Source organism: Pteropus medius, unplaced genomic scaffold (assembly GCF_902729225.1).
Source record: "Pteropus medius unplaced genomic scaffold, Ma_sr-lr_union100, whole genome shotgun sequence".
Classification (NCBI taxonomy): domain Eukaryota; kingdom Metazoa; phylum Chordata; class Mammalia; order Chiroptera; family Pteropodidae; genus Pteropus; species Pteropus medius.
Window position 1 is genome coordinate 2,817,366 of NW_024346667.1, and position 16,172 is coordinate 2,833,537.

Consider the following 16,172-nt stretch of genomic DNA (forward strand, 5'->3'; position numbering starts at 1 on the left):
GGCACTCGTAGTTTTCTAGGATTTGAAGATTGATTTCCATGCACCACTTTCTCGTGTTATTTAAACTTTGTTACCGTCATCATTTTTCTAGCTGTTGAGTTGAACCTTTGCACACCACGAGCTGCAGGACCATGAGTGCGCTCACAAACGATTAAAAAGCGTTACCAGGCCCAGTGACCCACAGGACATATCACTCCACAGTGAGGTTTGCATGAAGTGAGGCTTCTTATTTGTTCATGTGTTTTTAAACCAGGCATAAACTGCCCAATTTATAAACTACGATCTATGATTTTAGTTATATGAGTTCTAAACCAAAAAAAAAAATCATTCAAAGACGGTGTTGACACACAAAATAGAAAAATTATTTGAATAATCATAGAATCTGAAGACTGGACCAGACTTCAAGGTCTGCTAGATGAATGCTTCCCAACATACCTGAAACTAAAAATCACCTGGAATTTAAGAAATTTTTTAAAAAATTAAAAAGTGGAAGAAGATTATTGGGCCAGCTCCAGAAAACTGAATTAGAATGCCCAGGGGGAAAAGCCTCGACTGCATACTTACAAGTGCTCGCAGATGATACCTGAGAAAGGCCGATCTTGTCCAATTTTCTGCCTGAAATTTGAATCCTGACCTTATGCGGTTCTTAATACTTGATGTACATGAGACCCGCCTAGGAAGCTGTTTTGCTTTCAGTATGGAGTCCAGTGCTTCCACAGATGTACCTCTGGAACGGAGTCTTGTAACCTGTTTTTTTGTTTGTCTGTTCTCAGTTTTTTTGGAATGGTTGTTTACTTGTTAATTGATGTTCCCAGATGATTCTGATGCACAGGCAGGTTTAGGAACAGACGCGAGCTCCCCTGGGCCTGACAGGGTTTATCCTATCTCAGCTTGAACACCTCCAAGCCAAGAACCCAAACCACTTCTACCTAAAGAAATTACAAACGTTTGGTTTTCTCAATCTAGGAAAATTCATATTCTTTCCATTTCCTTTTACAAATAGACACACCCATCTGTGAAAGGAAGTAGATCATTTGATTCCTGTTATCAATGTATTGACAGTGAGTTGGAGGTAAGTTTTTGTGCTGTGACATCTTCTGCAGGGCAACATGGGACAGAAGGAAAGAGAAGGAGGAAAATTTAGTCAAAATCTTTACTTGGCAGCACACACACAAAACAATTAGTTGACGGGCTAAATTGTTAATGCTAACTGATAAATCCATCAGAAATATGGCAGTATATATTTTGAATTCTGTAAAACTCCGCTATTTAGTAATTGCTTCGAAGAAAACTACTTTTTACTTAATGAGCACGTTTCTTATTCTAAATTGGTGTTTGACTCTCTCTAATATTACAGGAAATCACTAGAAATATACAAGACTGAATTTTTACATTTTTTTCAACACACACATATGTTGCCGGCTTACTACATGCAGGCACTGTTCTTGACACTAGGGATCAGCAGAAAACAAGACCATTCAAAGACCCTACCACCCCGTGATTTCTGTTTGGTAGGGCCTAGGAAGGAAACAATCTATAACATAATAAATATATATGATAAAATATCTGGCAAAGATAAGGCTGTGAAGAAAATAAATCAGGATAAGCAGACAGAGCAAGACTTATGGAACACAGCATTCAGTGCATCACCATTAGCTGGCATTCATTAGTATGATTTATGGATGTGCATCTCACTTCATATACGATTATAATGATGATGGCGATATTATTTTCCATATTTATGAATATAGCTTTTAAAAAACTGCTAACTGCTCCAAACGGAGAGCTCAGCTGGTCAAGCCCTGCCTTCCGACTGCGGGCACCAGTGCAGGGCCTGTCATTCTTTGCTGATCTTCCTAGCTTCACAGGCTGCTCAATATCGTGAATCAAAATGAGCCGCCTCTGTCACACTGCCACGTGCCATGTCTGCCCACAGACAATACCCCTCATTCTCCACGGAAGGCAGCTCCCTTGGTGTCACATCAACATTTCTGATGGGCTTCTCAGCGAACGCCTAGATGGAGGTTTCTTCGCATGTCTTGTCACAGAGCAGCTGCTCAGGGTCCTGCTGCCATCCATCCTCAGGCCGTGCGCGGCCGAGCGGAGCTGCGCACATGGCTTCTTCATCTGCACATGGGCTGCTTTCCAGGGCAACGAGGAAAGGCTAGTGCGATGCTGTGTTGCTATGTATTTATATAGTGATTATCACCCTTATGGCCTGGATACAGGCTGACCAAACAGTATGTCCACACTAAACCAGGGCAAATTCACTACCTCTCTAGACCTCTTTTTGAAGAGGAAAACAGGGAAAAGTAAGCCACAAATAGGTCGTAGAAAGGACTAGTTTGTAAAGACAAAAAATTAGCCAGCTTAAAATATATTTTATGGCAATACAGCGGATGCTGACCAACATGATCATGCTGAGTCCTAGCCAAGTTTGCTCCATAGTCTCACAAATGAATGAGGAATGGCCAGTACATGTTACATATCCAAACCACAGCTTTTATTTTTATGGTTTATTTAGGTCAAAAGCTCTTTTATGTACATTATATCATTGTCTGTTAACTCGGTTTTCATTGAAAATAATTTTCGAATGCACCATGCAAAAAATACTTGAATGAAATGACATTTTAAAGTGTGTTGAGAAAATTTCACTTTACCACCCAGAAACAGTACATGTCTAGAGTTAACTCATAATTATCCATATCTGTGGATGAAAAAAAATGAGATAAACTGTAGAAAATCTAAATTAATCCAAAAGCCACAGCTGCACCACGGAATCCAATGAGCCGCACAACCGATGTATCAAATGTTCTTTTCTCCCATTTATTTCACAAGTGACGCTTGCTTCCCCACTAGTTACTACTGCCCACTCCCCATCTTGAAACTTTCCTAATCCATAACTTCCATGACACCACTCTGGGGCCCTCCACCTACCTCTCGGTTAATTCCTTCACTTCCTCTCTTCCTCCGTAGGAGCACATGCTTGGTCCTTCCCTGCATCTACTCTCTTCTGCCAAGATCTCATCTGCCTTCACATCTTCAACTTTCATCTCTTTGTAGATACTCGACAATCTTTATCTTCTACCTTAAGATGGTCATATGTAGATCTCATATGAATTATTCCATAAAAGGTATTAGAATAACTAACGACTCATTCGAAAAAAATAATAAAGGTAAATTCTATCTTCACACACATATATAAAATTCAATAACTAATGACTCATTTGAAAAAAATAATAAAGGTAAATTCTATCTTCACACACATATACAAAATTCAATTCTAGATGGATTAAATTAACATTTAAAAAATTTTTTCTACAAAAGACTGGTCATAAAGTTTGGACATATGTATATGTATATTTAAATATATCTCTACAGATTTATATTTAATAAATAAATTTATATAAATAAATATTTATAAATATTTATATTAATATATAAAAATAATAAAGTATATTTATATGTATATATTTAATGTAGTGATATTTTACATATACATATAAATATTAAATATTATAAAGATTTCTATAATATGGTATTAATAATATAACATAAAAGCACAGACTTATCCAGTGAAAATCAGAGATATAAATCAATACATCACAGATACATATGCAGGGACTTACGGAAATTTTATGTTAATGCACCACATTTGTTTCCACTTTGTAGTGTATTGAACTATGAGGCACTAAAAAGGGACAACACATTGAACCTATCATGAATGTCACTGAACATATTTATTGTAACACAATATCAACAGCCATTTATTATGGATATTTACTTAGGCTTTCAGAACTTCAGGTCACCCTGTTTAAGGATAAAGCATATGACTATTTTATTTAAAATCCTGGGATAAGAGAGGTCTTTCTATATATGTAATAAAACTCAAAAGACAAAAAGTAAATACTTTAAAATGCATTTTTTAAAAGGCCCCCAAAGAATTCAAACTGTTAACAAAGATTACGTTTAGTGAGTGGTAAATTTTTGTTACTCTAAAAATTTCTGAATTGTTTTATTTTTAATAATGAGCATATTTTCATAGATTATTTATATAAATTTTAAAAAATAAAAATGAAAAGTACTAAACAATACTTAACTAAGCTGCTCAATCAATTTATTTACTGGATTGATAAATTTCTCTGTCAACACACTTTTTCGAACTGCTGATGAAAATATAAAATTTAACTTACCTCTAAATGTCTTCAACTCAGCAAGAATCAACATGCTGAGAAGAATAAATTTCTTTTCCTAAGTTACCTTCAAGTTAGCCAGCTCTGGGAGTCTATACAAAATGACAGAAATAAATACAGCTATTTTTATTAAAAATGTCCGAAACAAGAAGGGGCTCCCCCCCTCCCCCCAAAAAAAGAATGGGAAAATAAATTATGGATTAAAATAGTTGTTTCTCAAATATTTTCTCTTCAAACACTAACACTTCAGAATATAAATGTTCTATAAGGGAAACAAACCAGCTTAAGCATCCAAAAAGTGTAGAAGAAATCTAGGCTAAACATGAACATATTTCTTAACTTTCAGACTTCCTGAAGCCCTTCACAGTACATTCCTCCATGTGATAAATCACTAACACGGGGAGCCAGCAACCAACGTACGCCACACTAATTTGATCACAAATCCTTCCTTCGATGATAGCTATTAACAGCTCATGGTGTGCAAAATGTTTATCAATAAATCAAGGAAGCTGCTAAATTTAAAATAATTAGTTCCAAAAATAGAAATTACAAATTGTACACCTGATTTCATAGCTAACCAAATAATCCTAGACCACAGGTAGACTGTACCATGAGTTTCCTTAGACTAAAATGGCAGCAGAACGTTTTAGATATACGGGGGAAATAATAGCCTAACCTGTACTCCAGATATATGAATTCACATTCTATTTACCACAGCTGTACCTTGCCTTAGGGAATACTTTCTCCATCCCTATTAATCCTCTTTTATGATCTGTAATTAAAACATGTAATATTTTAAATGATTGATAAAGTTGTCCTCCTTATGTTTAAAAGCTTCAAACCAATAGCTTTTGAGTTCAGGACTTTGTATCCTCTGGATGTAATAATCCTAAAACACTGTACACCAAAAGTGTCTGGCAAAATTGCCATAATTCAAATTATTTATTCTGATTACCAGGGTCTATTTTCACAGATAAGTCAAATTAAATATAATAAGTGCATTATAGAATTATATTCAAAAAGAAGAATGAACTCTTGAAGTATTTATGCAAACGAAAGTATTTAATATGTAGAATTTCTATTGTATATTAATGCAAACACAAATATATACTTACATACATATTTATAAATGAATATGCATATACATTGAGATCTTATCTTCTTTTCCTTCATTAAAAAATCAGTAAAAATCCTTAGTGTAATATGCGGGCAAGAAATAACTTTGTTCTTGCTGGAGTTTCTGCCTCCTTTAGTCTACAAACACTGAGAGGTCAGGAACCAAATTGCCCCTTTTGACAGGGTCCTAGATGTTTTTATACTTTCTAAATAACATAAAACATCCTTCCTTGTTGCAATGACTCAGAGGCCTACCATTTAACCATTCCATACCCATAATTAAATGGACTACATAGAGATTGAAATAATTTCTAAACAATGCCCTAGAACAAGAGGCCAGCAAACTATAGCTCCTGGGTCAAATCCAGTCAGCACCTGTTTTGTCAGAAAAATTTTATTGGAACACTGATGTATCCCATATACTTAAATATCATCTATGATTTCTTTCATGCCATGAAGGCTGAGTTAAGCACTTATAATAAAATTTCCTTTATAGCCAACAAAGCCTAAAATATTTACTATTCAGCCCTTTACAAAAAAGTTTATGGACCCCTAAAATAGACTTCGAAACAAGCCAGTTCTCTTGTTATCAGTGTAATTGCTATTACACTTGGTTTTGGAATTGAGTTTGTCCGTACATTTGAATAATGGAGTCTCTAATTTTCAGAACATTCACAATTTTTATGAATGAAAATATATTTTTAAGTCTCTGAGGAATGTAGGGATGTTATATCCTTTCACAATCCTGCCTCTCGATGATTAATCTTCAAGTTAGAGATTAATTTTTTTTTTTAAGTTCCAACTACATAGAGGACTACGGGTTACCTAGAAGAATAAACCTAGTGCAAGATAAGCAATGCTTCTACACAGACCTATGAACAGTCCTAGACAAGTTTTAAAAGACGGGTGCAGGGAGGGAGCTTCCATGAATGGAAAGGCTCAGTTTTCAAAGTTATCAGTTCTCTCCAGACTGATCTATAAATTTAATGGACTACCACTGAAAGTGCCACTAGAGATTTTTGTCAAAACCAACAAGCTGATTCTATAATTTATATGGGAATACAAAAAAAAAAAAATAGCTAAGACAAACTTAAAGAACAAAGAACAAATTTGGAGGATTTACCCAGAAACCAAGACATGTTATAAACTTAAGTAATAAAAAGTGTGATTTGGACACAATAGAGACAAATAGGTCAATGAACAGACACCAAAATCTAGAAAAATAAGCAAACATTAAATATACTCATTTGATATATGACGAATAAATTGTACTGGGTCAGTTGTTTATTCACATAAAATAAAAATGAATCTTAACCTCTACCCTACATAAAAATCAATTCCAAGTAAATTATGAGACTGAAAGTGAAATGTAAAACAGTAAAACTTCTAGAAGATAACACTAAAAACGCCCTCCAGACTGTGGGACGGACCTTCAGGTGGCCCTCATAATCTCTGCCCCTGGTGCTCACACCCTCTTTGAATAGGATGGGACCTGTAATTTGCTTCTAACCAACAAGCTAAAGAACTTTAAATGTAATTAGAGTCTTAAGTTGATTTAGGGTTACAGTAGACCCTTGAACAACATGGGTTGGAACTGCACGAGTCCACTCATAGGTAGGTTGTTTTCAGTAAATACAATGCCCCCCCCCAAAAAAAATCCTGGGGTTTCACATCTGAGAATTCAACCAACTGCAGATTGAAACAGAATTTTCTATCTGAGGCTAGGAATCCACAGATGCGGAAGGCTGTACGGATTGTTCTGTGCCATTTTATATATGGGACTTGAGCATCCGCGAATTTTGCTATCCTTGGTGGGGTGGGGGGTGGGGTGGGGAGGGTCCTAAAATCAACCCCCTGCAGAGGAGCGACTGTAGTTAAGTTTTGGAGGAGTCAAAGTTACACATAATTTTCAGCTGCATGGGTGTGGGTGCCCTAATCCCTGTGTGTTCAAGGGTCAACTGCATTATCAAAAGAGAGATTATCTCCTATGTGTATCTGACTTCATCAGATGAAAGCCTTTAAGAGGGACTCAGGCCTTCCAGAAAGAGGGACTGTCCTTGCAGGTCTGATGAAGTAGAAGCTATGTTAAAGGAACCCACATGACCAACTGCAGGCAGCCACCAGAAACAAGTGGCCTCTATGACCTCACGGTAGCCACTAGCGAAGCGCCAGCAAAATTCTTGGGTCCTCAGTCACACAAACACAAGGAAATCAATTCTGCCAATACCCTGAATAATCTTAGAAGTGATTCTTCCCAGTCAAGTCTCCAAATTATAAGAAAGCCCAGCCAATACCTCAATTTCAACCTTACGAGTCCCAAATTAGAGGACCAGGTGAAGCCAGGCTCAGACTTCTGACCCACAGAGACTATGAACTAATGGTATTTAAGCTGCTAAATTTATAGTAATTTGTTCAGCATCAATATGAAACTAATATGATGACTTTGAGGTAGGCAAAGATTTCTTTTAATAGGAGACAGAAAGGCAATAACTGTAAAGGAAAAGATTGATAAATCAGACTTTATTAAAATTAAGAACTCTATTCACCAAAATCACCATTAAGAATATAAAAAGGCAAGCTGTAAAGTGTGAGAATATATTTGCAACCACATTTTCAAAGAAAAGACTTAATTCTATCATGCTCCTATAGGAACATCAATAAGAAACATCGACAACTCGATTTTTTAATGGGAAAAAATTTAAATAGGCACTTCACAGAAAGAATATCAAATGGCTATAAACACATGAATATGTGTTAAACATCATCATTCTTTAATGAGATGAATATTAAAACCATAATAAAAAATTCAATATACATCCACCAGAATAGCTCACAGTTTAAAAAAAAAAAAAAAGAAACCAAATAGTGATCAGGGTGTGGTCAGGCTGGAAGTCTTATACACTACTAATAGATGTTTAAATTGCCACAACTACTTCTGAAATTGGCTTGAAATAATATACTAAAGCAGAACATAAACACAGTCTATGATCCTTCAATTTCACTAAAGGGTATATACCAAACAAAATGTGTATACAGGTACTAGAATATTCATATCCTTGAATATTAATATTTGACTAGACTTAGTCAAAATGTGAACAACTCAAACATTAATTAATAACTGAATGGATGAAAAATTGCAATATATTCATACAGTGAGACACTATGTAATAATTACAATGAACACACGAATGCTACATATACAACATAGATGACTATCAGAAACAGAAAGTCGAATGAAAGAATCCAAACAAAAGGATAATACTATATGAATCGATTTATAAAAAGTTCAAAACTGTCATAACTAACCTCTGGTTATAAATGTCAAAATGCTGGCTACTTTGAGGTAATGAGTCGAGTGGCAAAAGGAGGGCTTCTGGGTATTACTACATGTTCTATTTCTTGATCTGGGTGGTAGATATGCAGGCGTGTTCATTTTGTGAAGATTCATAGAGCACGCACTTATGATTTATGTACTTTTGTATAAGTATGCTATTCTTCAATAAAAATTAACAAAGACAATAAAAATAAAAGGACCAATGAAAAAGATACATATCAGAAGAGGATCGAAGAAGCCAGGTTAGTTTAGTGTGACTTGGGCACCAGGATGGACCAATGGAACAATGGGACAGAATAGTCTAATATCAGAAGCACGGTTTTGGTGTCACTTGATTTATACTGATGATTTGTGACTTGGAAATGTTCAGAGCCCAAAGAAAAAGAATAAAAGAGGTAATGAAAGTACTGTGTAAAATAGTTAACAGTAAAAGATCCAGAGAAACTAAAAGAACAGTTTCAAAGCAAAGAGAAAGGAAATTCATTTTAAAGAAAGAAGTCTGGGGAAAGTTTCTGAAGAAAGCCTGCGGTGGTGACACGTGAAAGCAGCAGTGACAAGCAGAGTCGTGGAACAGCCCCCGTTTTCTGGAGAAAAGACTGTTTCCCTGACAATGCTGAAAATACTGAGAAGTCAATGCTGTATTATCAAGTTGATATATTGATAAGTAGTGGGATAAAAATTTGAAATACGAGAATGTGTTGCTTCACTCCTGTTCTATCTTTTGCTACATAACAAACTACTCTAAAATTTAGTGGCTTTAGCCAACATGTAATTTATTACCTGTTATGATTTTGTAGGTTAGAAATGCGGCCAGTTTCAGCTGAGCATTTATCTCCATGTGGTGTCGATAGATGTCACCTGGTGGTGACAGCTTGTGAATGGGCTCACTAAAAGGTCTAAGACCGCTTTATTTCCATGTCTAATGCCTTCATGAGACGGCCAGAAGGCAGCCTGAGATCTGCTAAAATGTTCGCCAAAATGCTCACATGTGCCCTCTCCAGAATGGCCGTCTCTGAGTAGTTGGACTTCATGTAGAAGCAGAGGGTTCCCAGACAGTGTTTCAGAAGTGAGCAGTACAAGAGGTCCAGGCAGAAGCTGCAAGACTTCCTGTGGCTTAGCTTTGGAAGTTTCCGAACATTACTATCACCTCATTCTATAAGTTAAGCAAGTCAATTGGACCAGTCCAGATTCAAGAGGAGGAGGGTGAAACAGACTAATACATAATAATGAAATAGTGTGGATGTACAGGTAAGGAAGGATGTGATGCCAGCCATCTTAGAATATGCTACCATCCCCCATTATTTCCTTGTTATTCCAAGACATTCTTCATACTGAGTCAGTGGCAGGAGAGAAATTACAAAGTATACAAAAAGCAAATGAATCAAATTTCATTTTTTGCATAAGGATGAATACCAAGAGCTGAGAATCAACCGCTGGAAGATGGTAACTGATGCCAAGAGGGACATTTGATGGCTGAGGAATAGATGCCCTGCCCCTCTGTCTCTGGGCACTGGAGAAAGCCCTTCAGAATGTGTATACGCTCTCAGGGAGAATGAAAAGCAAGAAATACTGAAGAGACTGAGAAATTCTTGAATTGACTAATGGGACAATGGTTCAATTTGTGCCACTAGGCAGAGTGGTACAGAACAGAAATTAATTTCAGTTGTATAAAATTACAATCATATTTTTGAACTCCTAAATTTGTGGCCAATTAAATTAATACCTATATAATTACTTTAAGTTTTTGTTCCAATTGGTTTGATCATCTCAATTATTCATATACCACAATTCAGGAATAGCTAACTCTGACGAGTAATTTTTCTATTTCGTTTTTTCCTGGAATCTTGAAATTCTTCTTACACTCCCATAGAAAATAATGAACTATCTTATTATTTGCTTCAATTCAATAGTTTGATGACTTTTAAAATCCAATTTGTCTTGGACATAAAATATTTACTATTTTAAACATTTTGTTAATTTCTATTGACTTATGTTCTTCTAAAGATTTCTCTCCTGAGGTTGTGTAGTCTATCATTCCCAGAGGAGGCCCTAACATAACGCCTTCCCAGGTTCATGGTTATTTATTTGGGAGGAAGCTTTGGCTTGAGTAGAATTATTTCTTCAGACACTTGGGCAAATATTCACTGAGATAAGTCACCAGATATAACCGAAGCAAGAAAAAATACTTTTGAAGGACAGAACTTAAATTAATAGAATTTCAAGGGGGTTGGGTAAAGATAAATTCATGATTGCAGATTTACTCCCCATAAATTTACAAAAAGCTTATAAACTCAGCAAACACTGACCAAGACACAAAGACACATAGTCTTTCCACAAAAAAAAAAATATTGAGTCATCTTTTCAACTGTAGCTTCCCTATTGGCCCATTCCATTTGTACTACACCCAAAATCTTATGCCTTCCAGTCATAAAGAAGGTTCTACTCCTGCTCAAATGATCTCCCCACTTCCACTCTTGCTCCCCTGCAGTATGTTCTCATCCAAGAGCTAGAGTGATCCAGTTAAACATGTAAATCATGTCTCTCCTCCAACAGAAAAAAATAACTCGCTGAGAATAAATTCCAAAGTCCTTACAACAGCAGACAGGAGCCGTGTAGGACCTGGGCCTCCATTACCTTTCTGCTCTTGCCTATAAATCTGCACTTCATTCACTTCGCTTCAGCCTCATGTGTCTCGGAGGAGCCCCTCTGCCTGGGGCAATCATACTTCAGAGTTCCACATGGTCGATTCTCTTACCTTTTTCAAATCTTTGCCTGCAAGAAGGTGAACCAAGGTATGCTCAGTATCCTATTTAGCACCCCTCAACGTATGCACTCACACCCCTCCAGCCTTTTGAGAAATGAAAAAGTGGTTTTAAAAGGAGTTCTTCATACATTTTCAAGGGGGCATACAGAAACAGAACACGCAGGTGGAACTGCCAGGAATGCACAATCTCCCGACAGCACCCGCTGTATTTTCTCTTAACTGACCTGACACATTCTAAGATTAAAACATTCACAGAAAAGGCAGCAGGTCTTCCAACCCTTTCCCTGCTTGCGTGTCTAGATCAGCTAGCTGGTAATTGTAGTGTCCATGCTGTCAAAATCATAAAAAGTAGGCAAGAATTTGAAAGATTTAATTAGTCCCTATATAATCTGGCAATGGGCTAAAGAAAAATGGAAGACATATACAAGGTCAAGAAGCCCATAGAGCAGAGCCCCTCTGGATCAAAGATTTAAGTTTGCAAAACTCTCTTGATTCTGCTCTTAGCAATCAGGCAATAAGTTCTACGAGAGCTCCCTGGGGCAAAAAACAAACAAACAAACAAAAGAAACAAAAAAAAGTCGGGGGAAGGTGAAGGGGAAGAGGATTTGCTCCCAAGTCCTGACGAAGCTACATGTTGGCACAATGGAGCAACTGGAAATCTCATATATTGTTGATAGAGATGTAAAATAATACAAACATTTTGGAAAAAGATTTGTCAATTTCTTATAAAACTAAAACTCCTCTTATCATATGATCTAGCAATTCCTCTTTGAGATATTTACCTAAGAGAAATGAAAACATCTGTTTATAAAAAAAACACTTGTACAACAATATTCATATTATTCTTATTCATGATGACTCAAAAGTAGGAAAGTTCAGGGTACATCAATAGAAGAATGAATAAACAATCTTTGGTATATCTATATAATGGAATACTAACCAGCAATATTCTAAAATAGTAAAAACTAATCTATTGTGGAAAAAGTCAGAAAAGTATTTTCCTCTGGGATAGAGGTAGAGTTTGACGGGAGAGGGTCATGAGAGAATTTTGGGGAATGGTGGTATTCTATATCTTGATATGGATTTGGTTTAAACAAGTGTATTCATTGGTCAAAACTCAGCAAATGTGCTGGTAATGTTTGTGCATCTTATTGTATATAAATTTTATGCCAAAAGAAAAACAGTAATCCAATATTGAATTCTACTTAATGATATGCATGCTGAAATAGTTAAGGAGAAGTAATCTGCACTTTACTTTGAAATGCATTAAAAAGATAAAATGGATTAAAGGCTGAATAAAAGATTATATGGATATGTGACAAAGCACACATACAATAATATAAATGATAGAATTTCGGTTGTGGTTATATATAGTATGGTTTTTCACTGTACAATCCTTTCAACTTTACTGTATGTTTGAAAAATATGATAATAAAATGTTTTAAGACTCAGTATCTCAGCCCCTTCCCTGCCTGATAGGATAAACCCTTCTGGATTAAATATCCTTGCAATCGGTTGCATCTTTTACAGATGAATAAGCATGAAGAAAGACTTCAAGGCCATGAAGGACCCCCAGCAGCTTCTATCCCATCCCTGATGACTTGTTTTAGGGTTGGACTGGAGTCTCGGTCATAGATAGCCTGGCATCCAACTTTGACAAGAACAGAAACTTTTCCCATAAAAGAATGAAATATAAATAGATCTTTAGCCTAATTCGCCTTGTGATCACAAAGTCATATATAAACTCATGGACATGAATGTTTAGATATAAGAAGAATTATTTCAGCCCCACTGCAATTTATCTTTTTGTTGTCTGTGATGTCTGTGATGCAATACAATGAAATGTATTGAAAGAATTCTTATAAAAGTAATAAAATAATATAAAATGATAATAAAATAAATCACATTTTATAGAAAATAGCAGAATAAAATCACTTTCTGTGAGATGTTAAATCCAAAGAAATTTATCATTTAAGACAACTTTCTGCTGTCTTTAATCTAATCTAATCTAATATGTTCGACTTCTCGTGCCCTTGCAGGATTGGAAAGCTATTTTATTCCAATCGATTTTAAAAGACTCTGCTGATCACTGGCCATTCTTATAGAAACCTTCAATGTGGATTCTGTTAACTGAAAAATCTTTTTAATAATTGCCTTTGAAACTCATTGATACAGATAAGAGAATAGTGGTTTATCAGAGGGGAAAATGAGTGGAGACAGGGAGCAGTGGGTAAAGGGGGTCAATTTTTCTCTTTTCAAGTAACAGAAGGAAGCTAGACTTTGAGTGAAGAGCATGCAATAGAGTATATAGATGTCGAATTATAATGCAGACTTGAAAATTATATAATGTTAACCAATCTTACCCCAATAAATTTAATTTTAAAAATATTTTTACAATAGTAATTGTTTTTGTCTTGCCTTTTCTACTACGTTTACTCACACTCTACCCTTCCACACCAGCCAAAAGAACAAAACAAAGCAAAATACTCAGGTTTCCTGTAACCATATCCTTCGAAACCAGCTGCTATGATGATGTATGAAGATCTACTAACTTTGGCCTGTGCACTAATGTCAACAAAAGCAATCCAGAGATCAAAAGGCACCACAAGCTGAAAATGATCCAGGAATTCAGTATGCTCTAAATAAATGAGTGCTATATAGGAATGAATTAATAAAAGCATAATGAGGTCAAATGAAGCATTAGCTCAATTCAATTAGCAGGAATCTATCAAAATAAAAGTTCAATAAGGACTTCAGAGAAATTAAAAACTAGAATGTATTTCTAAGAAGGCTCACTAAATAATACTTAAAAGAATGGAACTTAATGGAAAACAGAAAAAACAGTAGACAAAAAAAGTGAGAAAAATGGTTATCTTCTGCCTTGCATCGTCATTGAAACAGAACAAGATGGAGCAATCTATAAACAATAGGTTAAGAAAGATAGAAGACTCACTTAATGGTCCCTTTGCAGTCTTCAGTCAATTTAATGTTTATGAGACATTGTACACTGTCAATTACTCCCTCCCTTATGAAGAGTGTCCTCTCTTTCCTAAAGTACTCTCTATTTCTATTCTACCGTGCTAGGCACTTTTTTTGTATCCATGATCTTCATGGTTTCGAGGTCATATAAGGAAGGCAGAAGTTGACATGGACTGGGTTCGTTTCCACGTAATTTTTTACTTTTACTGTTTACTTTTGCTTTTACTTTTAGTGTCTCTGCTTCTGACTATATGCAAAAAAGTGAAAGTTATTTAAGATTACATCCTTTGGGATCCCTTTTTCTTATTATTCTCCTTTTTCCTGGGTAATCTGACTCACACACAGTGGTGATTCTTAAAATCATACTCCAACTTTAATCTCTTTCCAAAACTCTAAAATGAAAACAATCTAATTATTTCTATCTAAAATTTTCTTTTTTTCTAGTATTTTCTATTAATGGCATTGCCATCAAAGCAATCCCCCCAAGTTAGCAACTATGAAATGTCATTTAGCTCCACCCCCGTCTCAGCTTCCCACATTGTAGATTTGCGGGGAGGGGGGTCTCCCCTTTCTATACTGATGCATCTTGAAAGTAAGGACATATCTTATTCATTGTCTTTATCTCAGTGCCTAGAAGAGTATCTAGTACATAGCAGGTGTACAGGACAGAAAAGAAAATATGAAAAAAAAAAAAGGAAGGTGGAAGAAAAAAAGGAATAATGAAAGAAAAATGGGAAGGAAGCAAGGAGAAGAGAAGGAAGTAAGGAGGAATGCAATTAATAAAATTACTGAGGTATTACCCATAATAGGATAAAGTTTGTAACAGCTGACTGTTGATACTGTAGTTCTGAGGAAGAGAGCTCTTTTTGCTGGAACAGCATTATGAGAAATTCTAAGTAAAAATTAAACCCCCTTAGGGCCTACATATCAACCAACGAAAGCTTGAAGGGAGTGGGGAATACCCTACATAATAAAGAGTTTGGAAGATTTCAAGGCAAAATAAAAGAGTGCGGCACAGAAAGAGGGAAGAAATAAGGCAAACGGATCCACAACAAGGCATTCGCCCTCATGAATTTCAAATCTTCAGTCATTTCTAGGAAATGCATTAGAAGCTTAGGATTAGCTTTCCTTCTTGCAATGCAGTAAAATAATGGAATGTAGGATCTAGGTTTACATGGGGTCAAAAATGAGACAAAACTCATGGACACAAAAGCCACAGGACAAAGCTCCGAGCGGATCTGAGTTTACATTCGCAGTCACCTCTTGTGGTAAAAGTACTTAGCCTGCCATATAGGAACGTGCCAGCTGAAAAAGGAACTCAGCTTCTGCCAGGGGATTTGATTTGGATGATCAGATCAAATGGACAACGATCTTATCCAAAAGATCAAACCAAAGTTACAAAATCAAGTGCTCAAGATTATACAACACATTGCTTTATTCCAAATCTAAAGAGATGAGACTAAATCAGCTTAAAGTTCTAATAAGAACCCAAGAAATTCAGCTTTGTTCTTGGGCAGCCTCTGTCCACACCCCTTTAGAGTAGGAGTGTAATCTCTCAAAAGTTTTAAATCCTTGCAGCTAGCACAGCCTTGAAAGTAGGCACTGGCCCATAATGCTTAAACTTAGAGAAATCTGTATAAGCTAAGGGACACTCTGGCAGGAGGCCAACAATTAACTTCAGTGTATTCTGGACTTTTTTTCCCTCCCAAGGGACTGTCTGCACATCAAAGTATACTTGTGTTCTCACGGCTGAGTGAGATGGGGAACAGAAGATGAAGATAGGAAT

The 16,172-nt window shown here is 36.0% G+C and overlaps 1 long non-coding RNA gene across 3 annotated transcripts in view; it reads right to left on the minus strand.

The window, feature by feature from the left end:
• LOC120613241 (uncharacterized) overlaps window positions 1-16,172 on the minus strand; it is a 99,698-nt gene that overhangs the window by 6,528 nt on the left and 76,998 nt on the right. For all 3 annotated transcript variants that reach the window (XR_005655628.1, XR_005655629.1, XR_005655627.1), the window contains exon 3: window positions 2,938-3,088. This is a non-coding gene — a long non-coding RNA (uncharacterized LOC120613241). The remainder of the gene's footprint in view (window positions 1-2,937; window positions 3,089-16,172) is intronic.